General features: G+C 41.6%; 1 long non-coding RNA gene across 1 annotated transcript; it reads left to right on the top strand.

The window, feature by feature from the left end:
• Nucleotides 1–14,680: 14,680 nt before the first annotated feature.
• LOC132461106 (uncharacterized) lies at nt 14,681–15,864 on the top strand. Its single transcript, XR_009526530.1, has 3 exons — nt 14,681–14,911; nt 15,094–15,417; nt 15,586–15,864. It is a non-coding gene; the product is annotated as an uncharacterized LOC132461106 (long non-coding RNA).
• Nucleotides 15,865–17,271: the final 1,407 nt, after the last annotated feature.

Here is a 17,271-nt window from a genome sequence, read left to right as displayed (position 1 = left end):
ACCATGTCACCTGGCTGTAGATGTTGGAGAAGTCCACAATCAGCTGTTATTGCCTTGTCTGAGGCACTCCCACCATACAGGTCACTGGTGAAGGTAATGAATCCATTGGGAGCAACACCAATCAAGGCTTTCAGTGTGGTCCGCCCTTTGTACTGGCTGTACTGATGACTTTGTGTGTCAAGTCTCTCTGTGTTGGAGACAGCAAACTCTGTGCAGTCAAGCACTATTCTGCAATTTGGGAAGGGTCTGAAGCAGACTGGCATTGATGTTTGATTTTTTTGCTGTGGAGGGGATGTTGTTCTCAAGCATACCGACATACAGAATTTGATAAAGCGCACTAACAATGGTGGTAAAGATATTCGTTACTGTGGCTGTGCTACAATTGAATCTTGTTGCAAGGTCTTCATGGCCAGAATTAAGTCAAAGTTTTATTAAGGTCAGGAACAACTGATCAATTAGGGGCATAAATTGGACAGTCCAATCAGAATGATATTGAAGCTCAAATTTAGAAAGAAGTGCTTCCAAAAACAGAACAGTGGCAGCATCGGGCAATCCGGTGAAATACTGAACTCTGGGGGTTGGATGAAATCTGATGGAAGGAGAAAGTTTGCTTTTGTATGTCCAATTGTTTTTTCAGTTTCTCATTCTCTTTTCTCAGCATATAATTTTCTATTTCAAGCACAACAATACTTGTGCTAGGGGTCTGTGCAGTTGTAATTTTAGCATTGTGTGGCTGATCTGTGGCTTCAGTTTCATCACTGGTGGGAACCATTTGTTTCTTATGTTTGCGGGTATTGATGAGGTTGTCTGTTTGGAAAGTCTTCCCCTCGTTCCAAGCAAATCGTGATGGCCCAGCAGCTTTGCCATATTGGAAATGCCAACTGCAAACCCTGGAGTTGCAGTTTGGGGTGAAGTTCTTGCGCCTATTTTACAAAAGGAAAGAGAAAATGATCATCATTACCTAAGTTCTTCATAAGACATGTGCACAATCAGAATATAATACAATGGTAAAAATATAAAAGCCTAGGCCTACTGTAGTAGCATGTGAGTAGTGATAACAAACCACAATATAAGCAGGTTATGTCCATTGAGGACAAGATAAATGAGGCCACGGAGAGCATAAAGATTCACGACCCATGTGTGCATAATGAGAAACGGTATGGAACTGCGGTAACCTGAGCCGCCGAGTGTAATGTACACAGGTGAAGTTAACTGGCTGGCTGTAGACAGTAATAGGCGATCAACTGTGATCTTGGGTGGTTAGGACAAAAACACAGTATAAATATAAACCCCTATATGTCATCGGGTTTAACTTTTGCGAGTAATTCCAGTTAACTTTAACAGCCAACAGTAAGCCGTTAACGTTAAATAAGATAGCGCTAAAAGTTTTTCATTTGTTTAGGAAGTGTAACTTACCGTATCAACTGCAGCAATTTCCTCTTCTCCTTTTCATCCATGGGAAAGCGGTAAAAAGACAATTCTGTCGTTTTTTTGGAATCACTTCACTAAATACCGGCATTCATAAATATAGACTTCTCCACTCACTACTACTTCAATTAATTTTGGTTATGGCGATTTTGGTTAACTGTAGGCTACTTGTCAGAACTGCCTACGGTTTGAAATCGTGTATTTGTCCGAATCAATCACGCAGCATGATTCGCTGAACATTGCCAGGACTGCAATGTTGTAGAAGTCTTGCATATAATATTAATACAATGCATATTTGTTATCAGCCGGCTATCGCTTCGGAGTTAGATGGTAGGAGACGGAGTAGCCGCGTTAACATGGACACATCTATTCCGCATAGATTTCTATGTGGAAGAGAAAATGATCATGTATACGCCTCATTCGGAACACAATTATCTGTTCGGCATAGATTCTATGCCGAATAGAAGATGTGGTGTAGTCCGTTTTAATCGCCATGTATAGGCCTACACTTATTCCGAATAGATTGGGGTTTAAATAGAGCAGCCGCAGTAGTTCGCAATTGGTCCACTGAGCTCCGTCGGTACTTTTAAGCACACCGAACTTCACCGCTGTCAAGGAAAGTCAAGAGAGTCTAGCTGCAGACATCCACCCACACGCTCCGGATATCCACCCACAGGCACTTCCGCTGCAGACAGAAACATCCACCCACACGCCGGAAATCGGATAATAAAAAATAAAAATCTGAAAATAAAATAAAAATCGGGCGTTACGATGTGTTTACATAAATGAAAGGGCGTTAAGTAATGTGTTTACATAAATGAACGAAATATATTAAGTTATAAAATCGGATAAACGCTTCCGGTTTTGGACAGAAGACCTGACACTCGCTGTTTACTTTAAGCTGGAGCTTATGGCTCTTCTCTTTCTGTAAATACACACACCTTATTCAGATTCCCTCTGTGTTATACTGCAATCATCTCAATTTAATATTTGATCGGACACAAACTGATACTCGTATTGTAAAGCTGAAGGGCATCAGAGATTGAGGCTAATAATTATTTTAAATACTATGTATGAGTGGACAGGAATAGTTAGAACAATTCCCCTTTAGCTTCACCTTTTCTGACATATTTATATTAGGTCTAGCTATGTTACATTCTGTTGTCTTAATATCATAAGGTTCGACTGCATTCCAACATAATTTATCATGTTATTAGCACTTTTGCATTCCTAAATTCTTACTCTGAACCATCATTCATTTAATATCTGGCTCTAATTGTCTATAATATTGTCTTACCTTGTGCTGCTGGACCACCTTATTTGCCCATATTTAAATCCGACAAACTCAAGTCTGTGTTTTAACTTAGCTCTGTGTGTAACCAAAGTGAATAAGTAAAGTCATACAAAAAATCAATACATTGTAAACGTTATAACACTTTATTAAGAACACTCAACAGATAACTGAACTCAGAACCTCAACACACACACACACACACACACACACACACACACACACACACACACACACACACACACACACACACACACACACACACACACACACACACACACACACACACACACACACACACACGTGTGTGTGTGTGTGTGTGTGTGTGTGTGTGTGTGTTTTTCTATGTTTTTCTTATAGAAAGTTAATTTACAGTGCGGGCATTTTCCTTTTTTCAAACCGGTTGTACTTTTACTCTGGGCAGCAGAGACGGCAGAGGAAGACACAACAGTTGAAGCTTGGGGAGAAGGAGCAGTCGGAGCTGGAGAGGTGGTGGCTGTCTTGACTGTGATGGGGTTTTGATTGGATGTATGGACGGCAGCGGAGGTGGAGGGACTGTCTTGCGTGTTTGTGCAGGACTTCAGGTGTAGATCCATAACTGACTTCCTGATGATCGTTTTGCCACAAAGGGGGCAATGATAATGTCCCCCATCCCTGCAGCTGAGGTTGCACCTGCATATCTTTTTGTCTAAGATCAATGCAGGCAAAAGATAGAGGAAAATGAGTCAGTGACTTATAAAAGTAAGCAGACACACATTCATAAATATTGTCTACAGACATATACACATATATTCTTATATTCTTTCTACACACATACATATATCACCTTTAAATCTAATGGAATGTTTTATGTGGGATTCCAGGTGGCACTGAAGCTTCGTGTTGATGGTTGGTTTGAAAGTTGGGCATAGGGGGCAGTGGAAAAGTGTGCAGCAAGTTGTGCAGCGTTTGACTTCTGGCTTTGAATCATCCGTAAAAATCGAGTGATGCATCTACAAAAGACAGAAAAAAAATGTTAAAATTTATGTTTTAATTGTAGAAAAAATTAAGATCAAAGACGATGAATTCTCACAGCACAGCAAACTATTTAAAGGGCGGTAATTCAGTAGTGGTTGTAGTCTAGACAAATTAGTCCCATCAGAGCATCAACTTTAACTATTATTGGCATATAATTAATGATGAGATATATTTCTACCTCATACTGAACTTTACATCTGTTTCTCTCTCTCATTATATGTTTTATGAACTGTCTGAGCCCCAGCACCCTATTGACTGGGGGACATTGAGCATTTAGAATCTGAGAGAGGATAGTAGGCTATTACATAACAGTAATTCATTAACTTTTATCCGTTTTATTACATTTTTGATCTCTTTTACCCCTTTTAACTGAACTAAGTGCTATGATCTCTTAGTTATAAACAGATTGTATGAACTAAACAGGCAGATCGAATATTTAACGATCGATTTTGTCTGTAGAATGATATCACACTTCTCAGCCACCGCTGCGGAGATGAACAGCTGATAGGTGCAACTCTAGTTAAAGCGAAACGAGCTGCGTCAATTCAATTTGTGGTAATTATTTTATTACAACTTAACTCTGTTACGACGGAGTATTAGGGCCACACGTGAAGAAAAAAAATATTTTTGCCGTGACGAGATTAAAATCGACACGTCGACTTTAATGTCCACATGTCGACATTAAACTCAAAACGTCGAGAATCAAGTTGAAGCATCATATCGACTTTAATCTCGACGTGTCCATTTTCCGTTCCTCTGTCAGCACGCAGACGCTCCGGGCATCCTCCCAAGCGTTCAGCGGATGACAAGAAGTAGCCTGGAATAACCCTGGGGTCATTGTTTGTGGTGTAGGCCTCCATCCAAACAATATAGCGACTAAAACCGTCAATGCAACCACTGATGGCAATGCCGCACTACTACAGCGGATGACTACGTGTCATCCGCTGCTGAAGAGATTAAAGTCGGCATGAAAATTCAACTTTATTCTGGACATTTCGAGTTTAATGTCGACGTGTCGATTTTAATCTCGTCGCAGCAAAATATTTTTTTTCTTCGTGGGGCCCTAATACTCCGTCGTAGTTTTGGACTACAGATGACTGTCAAAAGTCCAAATCTTAAAATCGTTTATGCTCCCAACACATCGACAAATCTCTAAAATCGTTTAATAAGACCGACTATAGGCTACACAACGTTTGCAAAAAACATTTGCCTATTTTACAAAAATGACACCTAGCTAGCGTTTGCCACCGTCAGTGTGGATTAAAACCACAAATGCTTCATATTGGTGTAACGTTCTGTTATTTGTTTGATGAAAAAATCTAAACTTAATGAAACTAATAGATCGGAAAAGAAATGCAAGTCTCGTGCATTTATAATTGTATCGCTGTGTTTTGAATAGTCACCTACCATAACCTCCAAGTGCAGCTGAGCCGAACATCACATCTTCGAGCAGTGAGTCCCGTTGTTACACCGAATTCTGCGACCCACCGAAAAGTGTGACCCGAGGGGGCGCTGTTGAATAATGTGCAAATCGCGCTCCAGACATCCACCAGCACGCAATTTCCGGCGTGTGGGTGGATGTTTCTGTCTGCAGCGGAAGTGCCTGTGGGTGGATGTCTGCAGCCAGACCCCTCTCAGGAAAGTGGATTTATTGCCTGATTCACGTCTTTGTTATCACTCCGTAAAAGTAGTCCGGTAAGTCCTCGAGGGTCCAATTGCGCACTACTGCAGCTGCCATCTCTCTAAGTTAAGAAGTATTTGAACGTTCAGCCTGCAAAAGTACTAGTAGTAGTCGACTCATTTACAGTTATCTCGGACGCGCGCGGACACGTCATTAATAAACACCCATGTCCCGTCGCTTAGCAACCGGACACGCTTACCGGACTACTTTTACGGAGTGATAACAAAGACGTGAATCAGGCAATAAATCCACTTTCCTTGACAGCGGTGAAGTTCGGTGTGCTTAAAAGTACCGACGGAGCTCAGTGGACCAATTGCGAACTACTGCGGCTGCTCTAAGTTAAACCCCAATCTATTCGGAATAAGTGTAGGCCTATACATGGCGATTAAAACGGACTACACCACATCTTCTATTCGGCATAGAATCTATGCCGAACAGATAATTGTGTTCCGAATGAGGCGTATACATGATCATTTTCTCTTCCGCATAGAAATCTATGCGGAATAGATGTGTCCATGTTAACGCGGCTACTCCGTCTCCTACCATCTAACTCCGAAGCGATAGCCGGCTGATAAAAAATATGCATTGTATTAATATTATATGCAAGACTTCTACAACATTGCAGTCCTGGCAATGTTCAGCGAATCATGCTGCGTGATTGATTCGGACAAATACACGATTTCAAACCGTAGGCAGTTCTGACAAGTAGCCTACAGTTAACCAAAATCGCCATAACCAAAATTAATTGAAGTAGTAGTGAGTGGAGAAGTCTATATTTATGAATGCCGGTATTTAGTGAAGTTATGTTTCTTTAGACACCGGCAACTCTTCAAAGTACAATTCGGTGGACCACCATCATTCTATCACCATCAACCTAGCCCCCAGTTACCTCTGCGACCTCCTCCAAGAATACACTCCCTCCCGCTCCCTCCGCTCAACCTCTGCTGGACTACTATGTATCCCCACATCACGACTATACAATGGGTGCCCGGTCATTCAGCTGTTCAGCACCCAGGCTCTGGAACTCCCTCCCCCACACATAAAACAGACACCATTACAACCTTCAAGTCACAACTCAAAACCCACCTGTTCAAACTCGCACACAACATCTAACTGATTTTTTTAGTCTTGTTTTTGTTTTATTTATTTATTATTCTTTTTTTCCAGAATGTCTTGTTTTTAAACGATTTATGATGACTTAATGCTCTGTAAGGTGACCTTGGGTGCCTTGAAAGGCGCCTCTAAATTAAATGTATTATTATTATTATTATTCTGTTTGATTCCCGCGCATAGGCGTCTTGCATTTTCACATTTGCGCGAGGCTGATTTTAGGAAAATTCCCCGGGAATATGTTCGCGGGGAAATTGACTTGCCTTACATTTCCCGGGCCGCATAGACGACAAGACTAGCATCCTTGACTTTGCCTTAGGGGAGAAGCAGACACCAGAACAAGTGGAGGTATGTAAGGTGACTTTGGGTGCCTTGAAAGGCGCCTCTAAATTAAATGTATTATTATTATTATTATTATTATCATTATACTTGTGTTGATGTAACTATGCAAGCAATACGTTGGTCCAATATTTCGTCACCTCAACCGCAATTTGTATGTATTACCGCGTTGTCTGATTACAGTTTAATTATTCTTTCACAATGTACCAGCTCTCGTTGTGAAGTATAGTCACCGCGCCATTCGTTTCAATGGGAATCTCGACGTTTTATAGGCCTACTTTCAACATAAAGTGTAGGCCTACATTATAGCCTAATACGAAATTCGTCCCAGCTGTTATACCGCAGATGGGTCGATAGCATATAACCGCGTCTTCTGATTACAGTTTAATGTAATTAAAACCGCAACTGCAAATTAACCACACAGAGATAATACGACGGAGTATTAGGGCCACTGAAGAACTTTTTTTTTTTTTGCCGTGACGAGATTAAAGTCGACCCGTCGACTTTAAAGTCAACATGTCGACATTAAACTCGAAATGTCGACAATAAAGTCGAAATATTATGTTGACTTTAATCTTGATTTGTCGATTTTAAAGTCGACATTAAACTCGAAATGTCTCTCTGTAAGGTGACCTTGGGTGCCTTGAAAGGCGCCTCTAAATTAAATGTATTATTATTCTGTTTGATTCCCGCGCATAGGCGTCTTGCATTTTCACATTTGCGCGAGGCTGATTTTAGGAAAATTCCCCGGGAATTTGTTCGCGGGGAAATTGACTTGCCTTACATTTCCCGTGCCGCATAGACGACAAGACTACACCTTGACCTTGCCTTAGGGGAGAAGCAGACGCCAGAACAAGTGGAGGTATGTAAGGTGACTTTGGGTGCCTTGAAAGGCGCCTCTAAATTAAATGTATTATTATTATTATTATTATCATTATACTTGTGTTGATGTAACTATGCAAGCAATACGTTGGTCCAATATTTCGTCACCTCAACCGCAATTTGTAGCCTATGTATTAGCCTACCGCGTTGTCTGATTACAGTTTAATTATTTTTTCACAATGTAGGCTACCAGCTCTCGTTGTGAAGTAGCCTATAGTCACCGCGCCATTCGTTTCAATGGGAATCTCGACGTTCTATACTTTCAACATAAAGTGTAGGCCTACATTATAGCCTAATTCGAAATTCGTCCCAGCTGTTATACCGCAGATGGGTCTATAGCATATAACCGCGTTTTCTGATGACAGTTTAATGTAATTAAAACCGCAACTGCAAATTAACCACACGGAGATAATACGACGGAGTATTAGGGCCACACATGAAGAATTTTTATTTTTTTGCCGTGACGAGATTAAAGTCGACCCGTCGACTTTAAAGTCAACATGTCGACATTAAACTCGAAATGTCAACAATAAAGTCGAAATATTATGTCGACTTTAATCTTGATTTGTCGACTTAAAAGTCGACATTAAACTCGAAATGTCTCTCTGTAAGGTGACCTTGGGTGCCTTGAAAGGCGCCTCTAAATTAAATGTATTATTATTATTATTATTATTATTCTGTTTGATTCCCGCGCATAGGCGTCTTGCATTTTCACATTTGCGCGAGGCTGATTTTAGGAAAATTCCCCGGGAATATGTTCGCGGGGAAATTGACTTGCCTTACATTTCCCGGGCCGCATAGACGACAAGACTACACCTTGACCTTGCCTTAGGGGAGAAGCAGACGCCAGATCAAAGTCGACATTAAACTCGAAATGTTCAGGATACAGTTGAAATCAGTTGGGAGAGATAGCAACCGCTCCACAGGGCATGCACTGAATCCTATGGCTGGTGTGGATAATTTGGTAAAATTGTATTTCAGAATCGGGTTTAACAATAAAGAGATCCTCGCTGTTTTGGCGCAGAGCCACATTGTGGTGGTTAGTGTAAGGACGCTGAAAAGGTGCGGAAAAATTCGTCTGTTCAGGAGGAGGACCTGAACAGACGTGATAATTAACTAGTCGACGTGTCGATATTAATCTCGTCACGGCAAAAATATATTTTTTCATGTGTGGCTCTAATACTCCGTACTCCGTCGTAGAGATAACCATGGCAACCGGTCAAACAAACAATGTTGACGGTCCAAATGTCAAAAATCGATTTTGACTCGGGAACGAATAATCTAATATACGACGTATGAACTGTGACATGCCGCCGGGGGGGGGCGCGCTCCGCGCGTAGATTTGATATTACTATTTCTACCGTTCGGAATTGAATTCAGTTTGATGGTTGAATAAACCGTGGACTAGACAGTGCCTCCGTCTCGTATTTGAGAACATTATAACATATAACATCACGGCCAAAAGCTTTGTGCGCCTCCGAAATATTATGAACCGTAATGACTGCGTTCGGGGGGGCGTTGCATGTCATGTCCCATGACATACTATTTTATGTATTCTTTAATATAGGTATTAGTGGGCAACTAACACAGTATTCAAAGACGTTCCCGAAATTCGGCCGTGGTGCAGAGTTACAGCCACTCCGAGCCAGTCGCACATTGAGCTTTCCCCAAATGCGCTGTTTTGGTGTCTATAATGCAAATGAGGAGGAGCGAGGCGGGTGGCGGTGTGGCCCTGAGCAGCTTGCAGCCACGGTACCATGCGCTCTGTTTACAGTGGATGTATCGCAATGGCGAGGCGCACACAGCCTTTAGCCGTGTTCTGTAAACACACGGGAGGCATGTCGCAGTTCATGTAGCCTACTTCAGCGAGTCAAAGCCAAAGTTCCTTTCCCCCAATTCCTTCTCAACCATGGCTCAGATAACCCCCACTACAGTCTCGTTGTGGAAATACAAGAGACGTCAAAGAACCGACAAGAAACACTTGCGTTACAGTGTGTGTATTCACACACACATGTGGTGCTCGCACGGTCGTGTCTCATTGGTGGGCCAACGTCTCTGGGCGGGCCAGGCAGAGTAAGGGGAGGAGCTTAGATGCTTTGTGACTAACCTAAAGACATTCCAAATCAGCGCGCTTGAGCCTCCGTTTTTTCAAAGGCGTGCAGAACAGCTATAGGGCTCGTTTTACACCAAACGGAAGTTTTAGCCACTGGGGTACCATAGGCACATTGTATTCCGCTGTGTCTCTCTGTAAGGTTACAGAGAGCTGTAACCGCTGCGCGTCGGGGCCGGACAACGCCCCTTAACAGTGGTATAATGAGCACATACCACAGCCTGGCGTGATCTATTGCTTAAATATAGGGTGCTCGCCATTTTGTAGTGAGTTCGAATTCTCAGTGGTTAATTTCATGGACAATATAATGCACTTGAAATACCCAATGAATAGTGAACGATTTCGAACACTGCTCATGTTTCGCGATTTCAAAAAGTGACGTGAGTCAGTGGAGGGGGGGGGGGGGCAGGCAGAGACTGTGTGTGGGAGCCGGAGGCAGAGCGGGAGAGACATATAAAGCAGAGTAACGAAATAGCAGGCGGCAGGCGCGGTTCGAAACTGGTGTTATTTGGAACAAATGTGCTGTAATTTGAGGTGGGTCTGTCTGCGTCCTGCAAGACGGAGGCGTAACTTGTAGTAGGAGGCGTAACATGTAGTCGGAGGAGGCGTAACTTGCACTAGGAGGCGTAACATGTAGTCGGAGGCGTAACTTGTAGTCGGAGGCGTGTCTAGTAGTACTTTTCTAAATCGCGGAAGTGATCTGTATGTAGCAGTGGTGCGCGGGTACATAAATGACCGCAACTGGGACCTAAAATATTAGGCCTTAAATTTACTTACCGTCATGAATATCGGAAGACCCGACTTCAATGAAGATCTCGTGTGAACCATGATTTACAACGCTTTTTGTTTACCGCGATTTAGAAAATAACAAGTTACGCCTCCTAGTACAAGTTACGCCTCCTACTACAAGTTACCCCACACAGCAGTAGACTCCTATGCGGATCCGCATAGGAGTCACCAAACCCGCGTTACTGTCACATCCGTTTTGGCGCCGCCCAGAGGACCCGTGTCGGATCCGCGAACGCGGATCCGACGCGCAAGACTCCTATGCGGATCCGCATAGGAGTCACCAAACCCGCGTTACTGTCACATCCGTTTTGGCGCCGCCTAGAGGACCCGTGTCGGATCCGCGAACGCGGACGCGCCATAACGTTTGAAAGCCTATCACCAAGAGCCGAGACGATCATATCATTTGAGATTTTCTTTGCTGGAACACGGTTGCGTAAGTATGATTTATTATTGATTTATTATTATTATTTGATTTATTTGTTGATATATTGTGGATCCTGAGCGGACCCGTGTCGGACCCGTGTCTAATCCGTGAACGCGGACGCGCCAACACGTTGAAAGCCTATAAAGAGCAGATCGATCAGTTGAGACTTTCTTTCTTTGCTGGAACACGGTTGCGTTACGTAAGCATGATTTATTATTGATTTTGATTTATTTATGTAGGCCTAATTATTTATTGATAGGCCTATATTGCGACATTCACAGTAAACATTGGCCTTTGTGTTTTTGTAATCATCATTTAGACTACGTATGATTGTAATGACGTTGTTTGATATTAGGACTAGCAGTAGGCCTAAATAATTTTTCAGTTAGGCTATCATTTTTTGCACCAGGCTATTGTTAGCTGAGAGGCGATAATCATGTCAGTCTGTAGCCTATTTGATTTAAAATGGAATAGCAATTTCGGCAGAATATGTTATGGTAGTTAAGTTAAGTTATCCTTCATTGGGTTAGGGTTAGGGTTGGTCTGTTCTGTTTTAATGTGTCGCTGTTATGTATAAAACGCCGGTCATCGGGAAAATAAGACCGGACAGGGTGAACCGGCTTGCTTCACCCTGAAGGTGGTGCTTGTGGCTTATTTTTTCGATAATGACCGGTGACGTTCTATACATTATCCCGCTTATTACATGCCAAAACGAAAAAAATAACTTCACACGGTGTCTTTTTACAATTTATCTGTTACCAGCATTCGTAGTGTTGATTAGAAGAGTCCGCCAAAGACCAACGTCTTTGGCGTCGCCTAGCAACCGAGTACGCTGGGATAAAAAAAAAATATATCCCCTGTCCTTGACAGCGGTCAATTATACTTAAGATCGTAAGCGTTTATGAATAAAATAGCTTTTGAGTAGCTTAGCTCTTTTATTGACCAAGTAGGCCTAATGCGGTATCTCCATAAAAGTTACATTTTTTCAAGCATTTCTGAACAAATAAAACTGCTTGTCCCCCAGTGTTGATAGATTGGGCCGGAATCTTGCAACACTGGCGACCCCCATGACGGCAGAGGGAGAGTTATTATCATTTTGAAATAATGTTAATTATGTGTAATTAAAAAATATATATTACTTAATTCAAATTCTAATCTTATAGACAATAATACAGTTTTAACATTTAACAAAATTAAACAAATTCAACTCTTTTTCCTTTCGAAAAAGATTTGAAGAATTATCACAAAAGTGCTCTTCAAGATGCAGAAGTGTTAGACTGTTAACAAGGCATTAATGCTTTGAGAAATGCATTTGTCTATTAGTGAAATCAAAATCATGTTATGGCCTTGATGCCCTGGCATGTGGCCTTTGTGCCCTCAAAAAAATTGCCCCGCTGTAGGCCAAGTGGCCTTGCCCCTCATATCACGAAATTCCAGGCATGCGTACCATACAAATAGATCGCAGCAAGTTAACATTTTGGCAAGTTTGGTTTCATATGTAGTGGTTATCTGCCATCCTCTTTATAATGAAAATTTGCCATTTTAATCACTGTTTAAGTCGGTTCAGACAACTAATGGGTATTTGCGCCTGTTTCTGATTTCCTATGCTACGGTATGGAACTTGGTCCCCATCTTCTATTTTGTGTGTTCTGCAGCATCTGAATTTGACTGTTGCCCATTGACTGTTCGCTTAATCAAGTAAGATACTTTCTGGTTTCTTAAAATGTAATGTTGCAGACACATTTTCTAGCAGTTGGAGCATTTCTTGCAGAAAATGCGGTTAAATGGCTTAAATCAAGTGAAGGGATTCGGTTCATACAACTAATGGGTATTTGCGCCCGTTTCTGATTTCTTATGCTACTGTATGGAACTTGGTCCCCATCTTCTATTTTGTGTGTTCTGCAGCATCTGGATTTGACTGTTGCCCGTCCCCTACAATTGCCTCTGCTGGGTTTGCTTCATTAAGTAAGATACTTTCTGGTTTCTTGAAATGTAATGTTGCAGACACATTTTCTAGCAGTTGGAGCATTTCTTGCAGAAAATGCGGTTAAATGGCTTAAATCAAGTGAAGGGATTCGGTTCATATAACTAATGGGTATTTGCGCCCGTTTCTGATTTCTTATGCTACTGTATGGAACTTGGTCCCCATCTTCTATTTTGTGTGTTCTGCAGCATCTGGATTTGACTGTTGCCCGTCCCCTACAATTGCCTTTTGCTGGGTTCGCTTCATCAAGTAAGATACTTTTTGGTTTGTTAAAATGTAATGTTGCTTACATATTTTCTAGCAGTTGGAGCGCTTGGCCATAGAACAAATAATGATACTACTACGACTACTAATAATAACTACACAATGCATTTCCTGCAGAAAATGGCAACAAATAGCTAATGTGATCAAGTTTGAATACATTTGAAATAAAATATAGAATAGTTGTGCTGTTCTGTTGGCAATTTCCAGCTGAACTATAGACTGAAAACCTTTCAATCAACCAAAAACCCACCCAAAACGTATATCGCCTGACATCGGATAAATCATATACTTAAGCTTGACTAATGCATCATGAATCAACTCTCTATTTCTATGTTCTTGTCTAGTTTGTAGCAATGAAACAGACAACACCATCATTCAACAATGTGTTTATTTAAATACAACAGTAGAAACAATGATCAATAAAAAAAATAAAATAATAATAATACTTTATTTTTTTATTTTTTTACTTTACTTGCTTATTTGTAAACACTGTACACTTGTGCATGCTTTATTTTTTTTATTTCTTTGACGATGAATAAATACCCCTTTTCTTTCTTTCTGCATTAAGGATGCCTTTTCATCTCATTAAATTCCAAATAAACGGGGACATTGCTGTTGTCCCAAATGAATGGTACGATGACGGGATGGCGTACTGGCCCAGCTATAAAAGCACTGAAAGGGTGAAAAGGGCAGCTCTTAATGAGGAGAAACCAGAGCCAAACTGGCTAAGATACGACGTCAATGTTGCCCGAACTTGTGGTATGCCAATTCATAAAATTCTTGTTTAAATATAATTTCATGGTTGCTTCTCCTTCTGCTTGGGATAACCTACTCTGTATATGTTCTGAAAAAATGCACTTGAAATTGTCTTTGCCTTGCATTGTTTCATTTATACTATTCTTGGCCAGGTCTCTCTTATAAGAGAGAGACCTGAGACATCATCATCATCATCATCATCATCATCATCATCAATAATAATAATATTCTGTGCAGCTCTACAGCTAATTTGAAACTCATGTTCATTTTAACATAATTTAAATTCTAGACAACTACAAAGATGCCATGAGAATCTTGAAGCAGTATCAGAATGGCTGCAACACCTCAGATCTGCAATCTGAGGCAGAGCTTGAGCATGAGGTTGAGCTGCCAGATAAAAGGAACAGGAAGCCAGTGTAAGTGTGTTCTGTCTTGTTTTTGTCATGTTTCTACAGTAATAGAAAGGTTTTTTCCCGTAGCATTCAAAAATAGACCAGAGATGCTTGACCTACATGTATATTTGGCAATTTTGAGATTGCAATAACCCTAATGATACGGTTACTTAACAGCCATCGTTTCGGAGACTCTGACCAGAGCGAAGAAGTGGAAAATGGTGAAGTAGTGTCTCAGTTCGAAGCACTACCAGTTCGAAGCCCAAGCCAATTGCAGAGTAAGGAATAATCTCTTAACATCTTAATAACAAATATATTAGAGATATGGTTAACATTCGTAGTACTAAAGATATTCCCCTCACCGTGCATCCATTCCTCCAGCTCCACCATCTCGCCGAGTGCCAGGCAGATTCACTGCTCCTCAACCTGGAGAAAACTGTCTAGGTAAATTACTGATAATAATTTTGAATACAGTGGCCCCATCTATCGTAACACAGCAATGGTCATTCATCTCAGATTTGCTGCATTTGAAATTGCAACTTTCAAAATCTCAGCCAAATATTTTGTAGCTCGCAGCCTACCATGGTTAACAGATCAAACATTTAATACCAATTTATCTCCCTTAGCATCTCAGCATAGGGCAGGACTGCATCACCCTATATCCTCTCAACTCCCTGCACCCGCATTTAACATGCAGAGAGTTACTCAAGGTAGGGACTGATATATTGAAAACTGAAATATTAATGAATAGAAAGGCCCTATTGGTATTATCAGTCATGGTTAACAGATGACTCTCGCACACCGCCCACCTCACTATGGGCCAGGAACTGCAGTCCCTCCTCAACTCCCTCCACCCCCGGCACCAGCCCTCAACATGGAGCCTTCTTCAAGCCTGGCCTACAGACCAACATGGCGAGGGGGAAGGATGGCCGATACCATTCCCTGCTCTGGTGAGTAATAACAACCATCACATATTTTCCTCAAACTTTGTCTATAACTTTTGTCATTAATTAATAATGTCAATAGCTAATGTCAGTATTATGAGTAATGAGGATAAACACTGAAACGTGATATATTTGATACACTACATTTTAGCTATATTTCATGTTTGTCAACAGCGGCCGAGTTCCAAATCCTTAGCTTGCTGGAAACCATCAAACAGCAAAACGACCAGCTTGTGGCTAAGGTGAACCTGCTCACCAGTAGGATGAACAGCACCCCGGGGCCAGATGCGGAGATGCCAGACAGCTTTCAGTTTCCCCTGGAACAATTGGAGACAGTGGAGGCATTTGAAATGTTTTTAAAGGAACCGTCAAATGGCCCAGCTCGACAGAGAGTGGTGAGTTTTCTTACTTAATCTGAATGGTGCCATTAGGTTTATTGATTGCCCGTGATTATTGCAAATATTCTATTTAAGCAGCTCTGAACAGGCCTGTCCTGAACCGCCTTTTCCGAGTGGACAGTCAGTGAGTGACAATCTCCCTGGTTTGACATTGTGTGTAAAGGTGGCACAGGTCCATGAGGATGTGAGCCAAGTACATGTTTAGATTTTTTTCAGTTTTTCTACATTTCTGGAAGCTTTCAACAGAAACAAAAACATTTTAAATGCAACTAACCTCAGGAATGTTTACCTACCTGTCTATTTAAAAAAGATGTCTTTGCCTTTTAGATTTCATCTTTGGCCACCATTGGAGGCCAGGATGTGAAGAGGGTGACCTGGAACATCCTGGGCAGGCTGTTCACAGATGAGGTCTCCCATCAGATCAATTGGAAGGGTGTCAACAACAAAAAGCCTTTTAGTAGGATGGCAACAAAGACCTTGCTTTTCAGTAAGTATATAATTCACAGTAATATTAAATACGCTCCAAGTCACGTTTGTTGGGGTAGCCTTAACAATCTTAGCAACCTTCATACCAATATGACCGTGTAGCCTTTTTTAAACTAGGCTACTATACCAGGCATAGACCTTTTTTTTTTACTCGAAATCAAACATAGTATGACCATGACACCCTGAGCAGCTGATGGCTACTTTGCCTAAGCACATTTTCAGTCAGGTAGGCCTATGCCTGATGTTATGTTTAACACAATGCAATAGCTAGCGCGTCAGTGAAAACCTGACACGGTCACTTATTTAGTAGGGACAATATGCTAGTGAAAATGTTCCTGTTTACTATCAGACAATGCAATAATGAATGATAATAACAAAAATCCTACCTTTCTGACATGCACTCTGCTGTGAGACTTCCTCTTTTTGATTCCTTCAGTTTCCTTCGGCGTTGACCATGGGTGCGATTCTAGAAAGTGGGTATGCCATTGCCAATACTAGCCTGGGTATACCCATGCTGCCTTGCGCGCGATTTAATTTCCAGCTTTACTTTCTTTCACGCAATCCACCCAACCCGTGGATTATCCACGGTGTCCTTGGGTATGCCAACCGCGCATCTCTACTAGTCTTTACTTTAGGCTACTAGTTTCTTTACTAGTTAGTAACACTTGATGCCCGTGAGCTCCAGCTGTTCACGGGATTCCCTCAAAGTCAACAATGGATACGTCATGCGATTCCCCCAAATTTCTGGCATGACAAACTTTCGTCGTGGGGGTTTCGAACGTTGCAGACGAAAAAATCGCAGATCGCAAGCAAGCATGTCACATTACAAGACCCATGTGCCATGGCAACGCTATTGCTGTAGAAGGCCTACTCTCATTGGTTGAATCGTTGAGAAAACGTTTTAGACTCAATCAATATAAGGTCGCGGGGAGCCGAAGCTCTGTTCGTTTGTATAGTAACAATGTAAGGCCAAAGA

Source organism: Gadus macrocephalus, chromosome 7 (genome assembly GCF_031168955.1).
Source record: "Gadus macrocephalus chromosome 7, ASM3116895v1".
In the NCBI taxonomy this organism is placed as follows: Eukaryota; Metazoa; Chordata; class Actinopteri; order Gadiformes; family Gadidae; genus Gadus; species Gadus macrocephalus.
Note: the sequence above shows the minus strand (reverse complement) of the source record. Positions and strands in the feature narration are given on the sequence as shown.